Raw genomic sequence first — 15,119 nt, forward strand, 5'->3', positions numbered from 1 at the left:
TTGATGGTATTTTATTGTTTATATGAAATGCACATTATCGATTGGTATTTTATTAAGCCCTTGCCACAAAATCATGTACCATCATGTCCTGAACTGCCGGCCGTTCTGGCAGATGAACGTACTGATACGTGACTGGTATTACACGGGCACAGGACCTGCACCCATGTCTTTCATAGGGAGGCGGGGCTGTCAGTCATAGCCGTGCAACTGCGGAGACCCAGGCCGAGACCGTATCTTGGCAGTTAACAATGCCTAAAGAAGGGAAAAGCCTTCCTCCTTTGCCCGTCTGGGCTGTTCAAAGCAATCACCCCCCCCCCCCCCAGGGTTGCAGTGATGGCTGGAGGCTTCCCTGAGGCCTCCTGTGTCAGCCTAAGGTTGAACCTGATCAGCTTTGCCTATTACAGGCATATTGCACTGTAGTGCAGATCAGGCAATATGCCTATAATCAGGCAATACCAAAGTGAAGTCTCAATGGTGGAACAATAAAATTGCTGATTTTTAGTCATGTTAAATCCAGAAAAATTTTAATAAAAAGTGATCAAAAAGTAGCTTTATTTTCAATTTCACTGTGCTATTTTTTTCCCCGGTTTCGCAGCATATTTCATGCAAAAATTAAGTCTATCATTGCAAAGTAAGTGCGAAAAAGAAAATTAGCAGTCACTGACAGTGGTGGGTCACCACTCTGGCCAGTGATTGGCTGAGAGAACATTTTCTGTGTGTCAAGAGGAGACCGGGAAGCATATGGTATGGGTACAGTTTTTTTGTTCTTCAACCTAGCCTAGACAATTAAATAAAAAGTGACAGAAAAATTACATGAATAAAGTAAATGGCAGACTGGTATATAAGGCTGGTAGATAAGGACTCTGCCCACATGGGCTTCCAATCTAAAATTTTTATTTTAAATTCAAAAGAACACTAAGCAAAACACATGATAAAATCAGACCTCCATGAAGGGAACGCAAAATGTGCGTTGGGGGTGACTGCATGCGGAAACACATCACTAGGTAATATGATGGTTGTTATTCTTGCATAACCTCAGAAGGCAAAGGTGCTGTAGTGGCTTGATAGTAAACTGGAGGATGTGCAATGGCAAAGAGGGAGTTCAATAGCAGCGTTTTTTGATCTGGGTGAGATTGTGCAATAAGTCCATTTTTACTGCAATAGTATGAGTAGCTAGCGCATAGCTAGTTACATAGCTGAATAGCTAGCACACCCTAAGTAATTGTCCCTCCTGTGCATCATTTATAATATGGTTATTACAATATTGTCCTGAGTGTAGAATGAATTTTAACTCCTTACTGTGTGATTTTATCATTTATTATTATTATTATTATTATTATTATTATTATTATTATTAATAATAATATTATTATTATTCTTTTGAATTGATTAAGCTTTGTGATTTTTGAAATGATTAAAGCCTTTTTGTAGGACTGCCGTTTTTGCCACAATTTAACTGACAGCAATGGCAATGCATTGAAGTCAATGCACACCGCGGTAAAAACAGCCATTTTTCAATGCGTTGTGTGACATTGTTTGATGTTGTGTGAACCTAGCCATATATTGTTGAGCCCCTTTTGGCAGGATATTGCAGTCAGTGTAGAAAGATACTTAAAATCTCTAAGGCCAAATCATTGGCCCCTTTTACATCAGTTCTGAGAGACAATTGCATTCACTATAAATGGGCCTCCCTGTGACGATTGCAGGTCTCTAAAGGAGCTGACGCATCTTTCGTCGATGACTTGCGGATGGGTCTTTCTCTTCTGGATGAATGGAATCTAGCATACCGTCAACATCGGGTTTCTACACCATCACTTGCTGAAAAAAGTGGTTCTTCTGATTGAACTCCCATATGATTGTGACTATAACTTTGCCTTTCAATCTACAGCGACTCGCAGGCTGGCGGAACTTATTATACCATCTCCTTATATTTCCTCCTTGGTTTTGAACTGGACTCAGTGCCCCACACATATAACTCTTTTTCCATCTGGAGTTGTCATTGTATGTTCATGTCGCGTCATAAAGACGCTTGAGTAGATGTTTGTTTGACATTTCTGTGTTACTGCTCTAGTTAACATTTGCTTTGCTGATGCCCATAATTTTAGCATTGTTTTCTGCCTTGTTCTCTGTAGTGAGTCCCTCTCTTTAGCTGGTCGCTTCCTAACTAGCTTGTTCGGTGGACCATATCACTGTGCTTATACTTTTATTGGGCTAATAGCGCACGTCTCGTGCCACCTTTGTCTACTGTTTGCATTATGTTATGTGTTGGAGAGTCTCTATTGTTTATCTCTTTTTATTTTATACTGTGTTCTTTTAAGAGCGTATCTCTGCTTCTGTTATGATAGCCTTTCATTTAAAACTTGTTGTATTGTCTAAAAATTGTCTGAAAAACTTTTGTCAATAAAAATTTATTGAAACAGAGAGAAGGACGTTGTTGCAGTAGTCCAAGTAGGAGATAATCAGGTCATGTACCAGCAAATTTGATGTGTATGGGTTGAGAAAAGACTAGATTTAGAAAATGTTTTTGATGATGAAAGTGGCAGGAGGTGGTCAAGGCAGGAATGTGCAGAATCACAGGTGTGGGACAAGAGACAAAGTGTAGTCGTTGACTGTGATTGACAGAATATAAGTGGGGTAGAGCGAGATGGGGGAATGTTGATTCATTCTGTTTTGTCTATGTTAAGTTTTTGAAAGCGTGAGGAGAAGAAGGAAGCTATAGCTGACACTCTGGGATCCCGGACTGCAGAGAATTAACATCTGGACCAGGGAGATAGATTTGAGTATCATTGGCATATAGGTTATAGAAACAAACAAGAGGGCACTTCCTAGTGCAATACAGTCAGCAAAGGTGAGCACACACAAAATTGTATTGAAATGAACTCACCTAGTCGAGTTGTGCAGAAATAGGCACAACTCTATAGAAGCGTGTTGTGGTATACATAAATCACGGCAGCTCAAAGGAAGAGAGATCACCACCCATGTCCACTGGTGTCAGGAATATGTAAGAGTATGTATTTTATGTATATGTATTTTAAGGAACATATATTTGTTAACAATGGTTTGAATTTTTTACAAGCCATCAGATAATATAAAAGTTATACATGTTACATATCGTTGTAATCGTAATCGTAAATGCAAAACTCCCCAAAATCAAAACAAATTCCTTTTTTTTTTTTCAATTTGACAGCGCAAATGATTTTTTTTCCGGTTTTGCAGCATATGTTATGGAAAATAATGCCTGTCATTGCAAAGTACAATTGGTTTGGCAAAAAATAAGGCCTCATGTGGGTTTCTAGGTGAAAAAATGCAAGCGCTATGGACTTTTAAACATAAAGTGGAAAAAGCAAGTGCAAAAACGAAAATTGGCTTTGACCTTAAGGGGTTAATAATCATGAGAAATTATAATAATAAATGTAATAAAATGATTCAGAAAAAGATGTAGCCAGACTAATAATAATGTTTCTATGTGAATTCAGACACAAATAAAAAACAAAGTAAATTGCAAAAATAATATATGATATAATATTTACTAGATATATACTAGATATATACTTAATATATACCAAATAGTGAGGTGGGGTGGGTGTGGGGGTGGTAGTGGGAAGGGGAAGAAATAAAAAAGAAGAAGAAAGAGAGGGGGACAGGGACAACCCAGTCACACATGTTCGATTGCCTCATTTAATCCCCCCGGTATAAGGCACTGTAATTTGTAAATCCAATAGGATTCCCTTCTATTTAGCAGTGTCCATCTGTCATCTGTGAATGACCACCTTCGAGACTTCACTGTACAATTGCCTGATTACAGGTACTATGCATTGCAGTGCTGATCAGCACTGCAATGCAATATGCCTGTAATAGGCAAAGCCGATCAGACTCAGCCTTAGGCTGAGCCTGATCAGCTTCCGTAGCTGAGACACCAGGAGGGTTCAGGGATGCCTCTTGATGTCGCAGCAACCATCAGGTCTGTGCGATCTCACTGCATAGCCCCGATGGGGACGAATGGAGCATTCTCCCTTCTTGCAGTACTATAGGTGCTGCTATCGCACAGATTGCAGCACCTATAGGGTTAACTATCAAGATCCGGGCTCAGCACCCCAACATCCGGGCACTCCCACGGATGACATGGATGCAGCTCCTGTGCCCGTGTCATCCCTCTCACATACTGGCACATCCATCCCCCAGAACGCTGTGCAGATTTGGACGTGCCAGTACCTGATTATGGGGAAAGGGATTAGAGGAGAACTCTGTCCAAAATGTATTTTTTAATATGTTATTACATAAGCAAATCTAGGCAAATTCCTAATATACACTAATTAAAGGAAATGCACATAAAATGCTATGTCCCTCAATTTAGTAGATCAGGCAGGATTCAATTTCTCAACAACAAAAAAGTGATGTCACAAATCGGGTGTAGTTCACATGAAGTGTCCAGCAGGGGGCACAGTATATAGAGAAATTACTTTGTAAAAATAACTAGGGCCTTTCCTATGCTTTATTTACAAAATTCACCTACAAAGACTCTCCCCAACCTCCCCCCGCCATGACAGAAGCCTTGTAGTGTAAAAATCCCCCCTCCCCCAAGGACCCCCAAACTACCCCATGGGCCGCCCCAACCCCATCTCAAGCGCCAGCAGCCCCATCCACATTTCCACTTGAAATTTTTTAGCGTATTTCGCTGTGTGAACATACCCTGAGACTATAGAAACCATAGGTAACTGTAGAAATATCTGAACTAAAAAAAAAAAAAAATACACTACTTTTCCTGCATGGCGAACACCATAAAAAGCATATATCCGTGCAATATATTCATATTGGTATATATGTGCTGTATATTGCTGCTAGTATATATGTATATATCTATTTATGCAGTTGGCTACATTGATTTCTTAACTACTAATTGTTAATTGGGAGAGGGGGCGCCATTTCAGTTCTCCCCTCAGGCAGCAGAAATCCTAGAATCGGCCCTGTGTATACCTTATAAAGCACAATATCAGTTCATTGCATTTCCCTATTTTTGTCTATGACGTGGCCAACCCCTTTAATTTTTAGCAATATACACACAAAATAAGTTTCACTGACATAAAAAGAAAGACATCCCTCTGATCACTTGTACATACATCTGCAGGATGTGGATTTTCTCCCTTAATGTCAGCCATAAAAGCTCAACAATTATATCTTCTAATTCCCTGCATTTATTTGCAATAAGAATTAGCAGCCATCTTCAGCTGCCAGACTTGTGCCTCTGCATGAAAATGATGCCATTATCCTCCCTGGCTGTGACTAAAATATAAAGATCACGGATCATATAATAAAGCAAAGCGATATACAAGAGACAAAAAAAAAAAAAAAAGACACAAAAGAATCATGTTGTAAAGGAATGTGAGAGACTGCTATGGAATACATGTCACCTATTAAAAGAAATCTGCAGGAAAATACTGCATATAATAAAGAGGCATTAGATTAGAAAAAGAATGCTGGCCTTCTGCCAGATACAGTACCCCTTTTGTTCATAAGTTTTCTTGCATATAAGCTGTTTGAAGGGTTTTAATATTAGGGGCCCTTGAAAGTGGGCTTAGGGGTACAGAGACTACTCTCCTATCCTAAATGGGAGGTGGATCTTTAGTGTAGACCAATGGAAAGTTAAGGCCGTATTCCACGGCGCGACTCTGAGTAGCAAACGAGCGCTGTCAGTGCTCGTTTGCTTCTCGTTCCCCACTCACTGCTGCCGCTATTACACGCGGCTGCAGTGAGTGGGTGAGTTCAGGGAGGGCTGGGGGGAGCTGCGGGGGGCTGCCCGGGTGATCGCTGATCGTCCGGGCAGCCCGTAGGATATAGCGGCGGACTGCTGCTGCCGCTCCTATTCCACAGAGTGACGGCAGCAGATCGCTGCTATGTAAGTCGTTTGTCTTTCAGCATGTTGAAAGACAAACGAGTTCAACAATCAGCCGACATGAACGATGTCGGCTGATCGTTGCCTCCTATTCCAAGGGACGATTATCGGCCGAATACGGCTGATAACTGCTCTGTGGAATAGGGCATTAACACAGTGCTGGGAAGGTGCCTCATGGAGTTATCAGGGAATGTATAGTCTGGGAGAAAGAAGGAAGGAACATGATCAAACCCCCTTAATATAAAGGACTAAATAAGGTTCAGAAGGGAAGTGTTTTTAATAAGAAACTGAACACAAGAACAAGGGACATAATCTGAGGTTAATTGTGGAAAGATCAAAAGCAACATAAGAAAATATTACTTTACTGAGCGAGTAGTAGATGCTTATTACAAACTTCAAGCAGATGTGGTTGTTTAAAGCGACTCTGTACCCCGGCAGATAGCTGCTTTTAATCCAAAATCTAACCTGCGGTCCGTTCGGCAGATGATGCAGTTATTGTCCTTGAAAAAACTTTAAAACTGCCAGCCCTGTGCCCAACTGGCGTGGCTTAGATTGTGTATGCATTAGGCTGGCACAACTTCTCTGTCCCTCCTCCCCACCCTCCTCATCATTAGGAATGCTCTAGGCAGATTGCCTCCTATTCATCTGCTGTGTTAGCCCGACACATAGACTGGATAGTTAAGCAACTGTGCAATGTTCAGACAGGACTGTGTTCAGAAAGAGAGGTGGTGCAAAGTTAGGGCACAGATACTTCCATTTGGCACGGGCGGCAAGTTTAAAAGTTGTTTTTTAGGACAATAACTGAATCACCTGCCAAACGGACCCCAGGACAGATCTTGGATTAAAACTAGCTATCCGAAGGTACAAGTGGTTTCGGGTGGGGGGGGGTGGACAGATTGTGGGTACAGTGTCGCTTTAATCTGTAGTTACTGTTTTTAACATTCCTGGGATATACATATATCTATCCTAAGATGATAATATTAAAGAGAAAAATATAAGGGCAGACTAGTTAGGCCAAGTGGTCTTTTTCTGCTAACTATCTTCTATGTTTCTATGGTTTCAGACAGAAAAAGACTTTGCAGTTGAATTTTTTGCTTTGTTTTCTGTGGTATTCCATGGGGTCAGTAGAAGAAGGGTTTTATGACATCATTTGACACCACTGCTGTTTCTGTAGTGTGTATTCTGTATATTGCAGGGTTTTTATGGCAAGCTTCTATGCATTTTGGCCACAAGATTGCATTTCTCTACAGACACACTGAAGAATGCAAAGGGGTTAATTATTATGTAACATTGTAAGTGCATAAGAGCATGTTTGCCGGCTGCGTCTCTAATCTTGGACCTAAAAGGTTCTCTCTAGTTCTGCCCTATCAGGTACTCTGAGGTACCTCTTGCTGTTCTTCACCAGTAGGAAACAACTGCCAGTCTCTAGTTATAAGTTTGTTGGAGAGGAGAGGGCCATGTGGGTTTCTGAACAGACCTACCCTAAGCAACAGTTCCTGAAAGAGTGCTTCCCAGAGCCTGGCCCTGCGGCCAGGAGCCTGAGTAACTAAAAGACTGTATCCTAACTTTTTCTGTCCAAGCTCCTGCAAACCAGGCCATGACCTGTTAAAAGAGTATTCCACTCAAACATAACTTTTAATATGGTGCTGACCATGGTGAGACTAACAATTCATTCCATACTTGTTATTATTTATTCAGTCTCCCCCTAGCTCTGAGCTGCTGCTTTCTGCTGAAGACACAAAAATCTGTGTGTGAGCCTTTCTTTCTGCCCCCCCCCCTTTGTGTTTATTTTGCTGGTAATAGGAATAGGGTGTGTAATTGTGTAAATGTGTCATTTTTCTTATTGGAAAAAGACGTTCATACTAATCATCTGTTCTCTCTCTATTGTACTATCATAAATATGCCTTTTGCTGAAACTACTGTATTTGCAGACAATATTTATATATTTGGCTAAACACAGAGATATTAAAAGTATGTATGTGCACAATCTTTTTCCCAGAGGCATCTCACATTTTTCATTTATGATGGTAAACATTTCTAAATGATTTGCAGACCATCACCGTGTCTCATTTATACGTGCTTGCACAGATTTGTTTTGTTTATTGCAAAAAGACTCAGCAGCTGTTGAGAGAACTCCAGTATTTGCCTGAAAAAGATTAAAAAAGCATTTTTTTAAGAATGACAAATGTGTCCAATTTATCATCTATCTATCTATCTATCTATCTATCTACCTACCTACCTACTATTCTCAGCCTAGGCAAAGTGCAGTGGTAAGAGAGGAGCCGGTGGTATGTGTAAGTAAATGTATGATGAGGGCAGCGTGGTACGGAGACACTGCCTGTGCAGGATGTGACCTGCAGCCCCTCTGTCATTCATCTGCAGGGGCTCCGGTGCTGGCAGTGTCTCCGTACCATGCTGCCTGCACTGGAAGATGTGAGAGGATAACATGCGCTGTAGAGGAGCTGCTGGGGAGCAGGTGATAGGCGAGTAAGGGCCCTATTACACTAAATCATCTATCGTCTATCAGCCATACTTAGGCGAATTCTGGCTGTTCCGAACGATAATGGTTTGGTGTAATAGATCATGTTAAAAGACAACGATCAGCCGACATGTATAACAATATCAAAACGACAACGATAGCGACGGTCTGCTGGCTGTCGCTCCGTGTAACAACACTCTGCACCCCACACCAATCAGCTATTAGGTGCCTGCACTACACTGAGAATGGGGTGGGAATCAGTTGGTTATGCGCTCAGTGCACTGGCTCTGGTGAGTTACAGCAGCCTCAGCTCTTACTGAAGTGAGTGAGGCATACTGAAGCTCACACAAGCACTTCACCTTCCTAAACAGCAGAAGCACAAGGATTTGGATCCCTGCACACCTCATACTGATGTCTTTTCCTGGTAATAGGCAATCAATTTTCTAAGGTTGGATAACCCCTTTAATTTCTTTACTGGGCAAGGCCATACAGTAATTAATCTCTATAATTAAAATACAGTGCATACCCCATATTTGGGGTATATATCGTACTTCAGAGAGAATAGCCAAATAATTGCAGAGAGTACAGTTCCCATTACCCCTTCATTGTCATGATGTAGAATAACATTTTCATGCGTCTACCAACTCAACTCGGGAAGTATCATCACTCTTTATATCTTTAACAGATTTTTATGTCAGAACTGAAGAGGGCAAGATTAATGAAAATGTACCTTATTCGAAAACTCACTCCTTGTACAATTTTTCAAGTTAAAACAGAAAATAACACTTCAACTCTTAGACTGACAAGAGCACCACTGCACAGTATTTATGCCTCTATCAAACTTCTTGAAGTAGTTTTGAGACCTGCCATAAATATAGAAAGTAAATGCACCCTGAGATTGTAACATGGCATTTTAATGTCCGGCAATAAACAACTCAGACACCAACGTAGCAGAGCTGAGTTTGCTATACAGCCTAATTCATGATAATATGAGTAGAGATGAGTGAAGCAGCTCAAAATTTGCTTCGTTAGGTTCACAAATATTGGGTCGAATTGGATAAATTTTGTGAATCGAATGCAAACAAATCTCATTAAATCTGCCAAACTATAGTAGCTACAACATTGGGACTATTACAGGGTAGTGATTTCCACAACAGATGTTGTTACAGTGTCAGAAATTGTAAAATGACAATAAAAAATTAAAAATAAAATGTTGATCAGCCAGTCAATCATTCAATTTCCGCCATGGACAGCAGTGGACCTTGGTGGATCAGCAGTACAATTTTATCCCAGGACAGCAGCGGACAGTGTTGTATCAGCTACATAAAATCGTAAATCTTTCTAATAAAACATATCACACGTTCCAATCCCCCTTCAAGTACCCTTTCACCTCCCCTTGTGTGGCAACCTTTATCTCCCCAGTCAATTTAAGTTTCATCAATTTAAGTGTCAATTTTATGTCAATTTTAATTAACTTAGTTTATTTAACTATATTTCAATGTGAATCCAATTATAAAAAATTTTACATTTAATTTCAATTCAACTAGAAGTTTCATTTTAATATTATTTACATTGAATTTCAACTCCATTCGAAGTTTTTTTTTTTTTTTTTAATTCAATTCAATTAAAAAATGTATTTAAATTTTACAATTCAATGTTAATTTGATTGAAAGTTCGACTCAGGATCACCATACGATCCTAAGATCTTTACAGGACTTGCCTATGCTTGTATCTGCTCTGGACTTACTTGTGGTTTTGATTTCAGACTGGCCTTCATTGCCGTCTAGTGCCAAGGAGATTAGACAGCCTAGAGAAAGAAGGAATTTTAATGTTGGTGGAGTAGCAATTAGAACCTCCATTAGTCTTCCTTCTGCCTGATGAGAATGGTTGTATGGGGAGTACAGGGTAGGGAGAGGTTAAAACTGGCATATGTATTTGGACAAAGCAAATAAGTTTGTTACTTGCCATCAAAGTTGGGGCTAGTTGTGAATAGGGGCTTCTTTTTTGGTGGTTTGTTGGTCTGCCCCTTTTTCCTTTTTTTTTTTGTTTTGTTTTGTTTGTTGGTCTGCCCCTTGTTCCTTATGTTCTTTGAATGCAAATGGATTAAACTCACCACAGAATCGAAATCATAAATTATACCAAATGCATAAAAAGAGGACCCATATTCTCTTTTTACAAGAGACCCATTTCAAGACTAGTTCTACACCAAATATTAGAGATTGGTATTTTGCTTCCTTGCTCCATAGCTCTAAGGTCGAGGGGAAATCCAAAGGTGTATCAATCGCAATTCATAAGTCATTACAGCATGTTGTGCTGGATACTGTGCTGGATACTGTGGTGGGATCGGGAGGGTAGTTTGTGTTTATGAAGATTAGTATTACGATAAGATAATTTCCTTGACAAATCTGTATCTCCCTAATAGATCCCAGGTCCAGATGGGGAGAAAAAGCCTGAACACTTTTAATGAGTTTTGTGAAGGTGTAATGATTATAGGTGGTGATTTTAATTTTATGTTGAACCTGGGGGTGGACAATTCTTTGAGGTATAGCTGTACATCAGCATCTCGTTTAGTGCAGTTTCATAACACGTTGAGAAAACTCAGAATAACGGACATGTGAAGGATTTTGAATCCTAGAGCTAGGAATTACACATATTTTTCTCCTACTCTGGTCATATAGTCGCCTGGACTTTTTTGGGGGGTTAGACAACAGATCCTAGCATATAAAGAACAGATATTGAGCCTTCCGTGTGGTGGATCATGATGTGGTTTGTCTCTCTGTTGAGGTGCTGGATATGGGTTCACAACCGTGGACATAGGTATTGAATGAAAATCTATAGGAAAGAGTGTGTTAAAGAGTTGCAGTCAGTGGGTGAATTTTTGTTGGTACATGCTTCTGATCAGACCTCCTTATGTCAATGGGAAGCCCTTAAATGTGTGATGAGGGGTATACTTATTAAGCATGGGGCGCATTTCAAGAGACAGAATATGGCAAAAACATTGGGGTTAACTGATAAAATTAATTTATTAGAACAAATTCATTACCAAAATTTGGCGCAAGAAATTTTGTGAAACCTTGGCTCCATTCATGACGAGGGTTTTCAATAGTATCTTTGTATCCTCTCCGTTTGCAAAACAGTCACTCATGGCCAACATAGGTAGCGGTCATTCCAAAACCTGGAAAAGATGTATCTCTGTGCTCCAGCTATCGCCCTATATCGTTGATTAATATAGATGGAAAAATCTTCTCAAAAATCCCCGCAAATCGATTGAACCCTTTTCTTCCTTCAATCAAGTGGGATTTATCAAGGGCCTTGAAGCTAGATATAATGTTGCTAATATGGTGTTGGCGATGGCTGGGGCTCAGAAGAAGGGAACACCGCTGTGTTTACTTTCGGTAGATGCAGAGAAAGCTTTTGACCATGAGCACTGGAGCTTCCTTAGGGCGTCCTTAGAGCAAATTGGATTAGGGCAGGTTTTTAGGGAGAGAGTTATGGCATTATATGCCGGACCGTCGGCCCAGGTTCAAGTAAATGGATTCCTGTCTTGCCCTTTCCTGATTTGGAACGGGACGAGGCAGGGATGCCTTCTTTCTCAGCTATTATATGATTTCATTATGGAACACCTGGCAACTGCCCTTAGGAACAGTGTACACGGTCTAGCTTTAGGGTCAACTCCGGTCAAAAAACGCATTATATGCTGATGACCTGTTAATCTATGTTTCCCAACCACGGATTTCGTTCCCGTGCATTCTGAAGGAATTTTCCATGTATGGGAAACAGTCAAATTTTAAAGTTAATTTGGCAAAAACTGAGACACTAGATGTGTCTCTTCCAAGCGGAGAGGTGGAGCATTTAGCCCGGGCGTTCCCATTTGCATGGAAGAGACACTCAATTGGGTAGTTGGGTATCCAGTTGGCTAAGGATCTATCCTCAATGTATAGACTGAATTACCAACTCTTATTAGAAAAAACGGAGAAAGACCTAAAGAGATACGTGGGGAGACCTATCTTGTGGTTCAGGAAAATCAATGTATTAAAAATGGATGTTATGCCTTGCCTGCTCTAAATGTTTCAGGTTTTACCTATAAGTCCTCCAGCATCCTTTTTCTAAAAAAAATTTGAAGAGTTTGTTCAGGACTTTTATTTGGGGGGGGGGGGGGTAATAGGGGCGAGGCTGCAGGGTTAGTTTTTGGAAACTCTGTCTCGACCTAATGCGTGGGGCGGAGTTGGGCTTCCAGATCCAGAATTGTATAATTCCACAGCAGTATTGCAGCGGGTTTTTGACCGTACACTACCATAGAGAGACAAAGCAATGGGTTGGCATAGAGGCTTACTTAGTTCACCCTCAGTTACACAAATTACCATGGCTTTTACAGTCTGATAGGCCAAAGGATATGAAATCCCCTTTTTTTTCAGATAAGGTTTTTCTTTTGCAGGATAGACTCACTGAGTAGTAACAGTAAATGGGCCCTTGACTTCTTTTTTCCACAACTCTTACACCTGGTTTAACAGGGGTTAGGTTTATGGGATGGGATAAAGAAGATGACATTATATTTTAGCACATATTTGGGGGAGACCACTGCCTAGTCTTGAGACTTTGTGTGCACAGGCTCCGGGGGTTTCTATCCTCTGGTTTGCTTATAATCAATTGCTTTCTTATGTTAACACTCTGAGTTTAAAATATTCACTTAGAGCTAAACCTACAGCACTAGAAAGATTATTCTTCCAAAAAGAAATTCCTACACATACACTTTCACTTTTGTATTCTGTTTTATTAGAATTGGCCAGATCTCTCCTTCTCAGAATTAATTGTGAGGATAAAAAAATGAAAACAGGCAGGGGTGGACCCGCTATGCTACCGAACCAGTTTGGCTTTGGGCTACACCATGGAACGGAGTCTAAGTGCCCTCTAGGTCTTTACCTTTTATTCTGCTTCAGGAAAGGGAAGAACTCCATCCCGGTGTGAGTAGAGGCTGGTTCCAAGGAGGGGGCACAGTAGAACAGGCCAAATGGGCATAGTACCGTGAGGTGTTTTACTGGATAGTAATTGTGAGAAGTTAACACCTTTCGTAATGCCATTGTATTTTTTACTGTTTTAGAGACAACTAATCTTTACTTTGCATTAACATTTTCTAACTACCTTTAATGCATATACTATCTTTTCTTAGATGTTTTAATAGTTTCTCTGCTTGAAACCAAAAACCAAGGGTCAACACGTGTACATGGAACATAAAAGGAGGGACACATAGGATGCTGAACATGGAAAGCCCTATGCAGAATATAGCAAGAATGAGCAGGATGAGGTGAGCTGGGCATGGCACATAAGAACATGATAGAACACGCAGCAACTTATACGCTTTATCATGTCAGCTTTAAATATAGAGAAAAAATAGGATTTTCAATTTTCTGATTGAGGTGAGCAAATGCCAAGGACTACAAAGGGTCTTCTCTACTAATTAAAATCTTCTGCTAACCTTTGTGGATGGTATTTTAATCACTGAGATCTCTAATTGAAATTTTTTCTTGGATACAATATGAGTCACTCATCTCCATTTACAGAGGGCAAGTGCAGGGCCCGAACCTCAAGCTGGCATGAGTTGTAAAACATGAGAGGACACTTTGTTACGTCAAGTCAAGCAAAGGAGAATCTGGGGCTCTTAATCTTCTTCTCCAGATCTGGTTAACGTTTTGAGACATTTATAATTGAAAGTCCTACTATTCACAAGAGATAATTGATATTTTTGTGAATAATGTTTATGTCACCCGAGCAGAGAAAAATAGACTGGATTTTTTAGTTTTAATTAATAGAAAGATATGAAGGTTAAATTATTAAACCAAATTCATGTATGTCTGTGTAAGCTGATTATAACACAATCTTAAGTATTTTCCATTTGAAGGTGAGTTTCTCAATTAATTTTTCAGCATGCTGCCTTTTCAGTTAAGCTCCTCCACTGAATTCAATAAAACAATCGTTTTAATTTGCCCTGTATCAAACTGTATAAATTATGCTTTTTCTAGTATTATTCTTTTCAAGATTTGAAATCTTCTGCTGTGAGGGTTTTGTGGTCTACTGTATAGTATATGTGGGTAATAATTACAGTATAAACCAGGTTGGTGTCCAAAAGTGTCCTCCATCACTAACCATGTCCATGCAGCCCTTGCTAAATGATAATTGAGCCATGTTATAGGCTCAGTAAATGAATGCTGACATAGCAGATTATTAATCAGGCCATCATCAGCCTGTGTAATAGAACCCTCAAAGATGTCACATGAGAGCTTGTATAAATATTTTGGTGTCACCAGCTTCCACAGAGCCTTGAAAAGAGACCCCTTTAATGTCATAGGGGGCATTCACAGGTGAGAAAAATAGCAATGTGGAAGGGATACGTGTATACCTAACCAAACCTAGTATGCTCTGCTGTGTGACATCAACTTATATTCATAGATGCAAGGTAGTCAGGTTATGTCATCTACTGGTTGTTCTGCTAGGCAACCACCCAAACGTACTCAGGTGCAATCCAGCATACAGAAATTATTTCTGATATAATAATATCTTTCTAAATCATTTTAATGTAATTTTCAAATATTCTTTCAGGGCAAAGTCAACAACTCACAACACTTGAAATTCAGCTCCACACGCTTTTCCAAATCCCTCCCCAGTACACAGGCAACTGGAATATATACAATGAATGTGAAGGAAAAAGTGATTGGCTCACCATGCAGCTGCAAACTTCGGGTAATGAAACCCACT

The sequence above is a fragment of the Dendropsophus ebraccatus genome, chromosome 4 (genome assembly GCF_027789765.1).
Source record: "Dendropsophus ebraccatus isolate aDenEbr1 chromosome 4, aDenEbr1.pat, whole genome shotgun sequence".
NCBI lineage: Eukaryota > Metazoa > Chordata > Amphibia > Anura > Hylidae > Dendropsophus > Dendropsophus ebraccatus.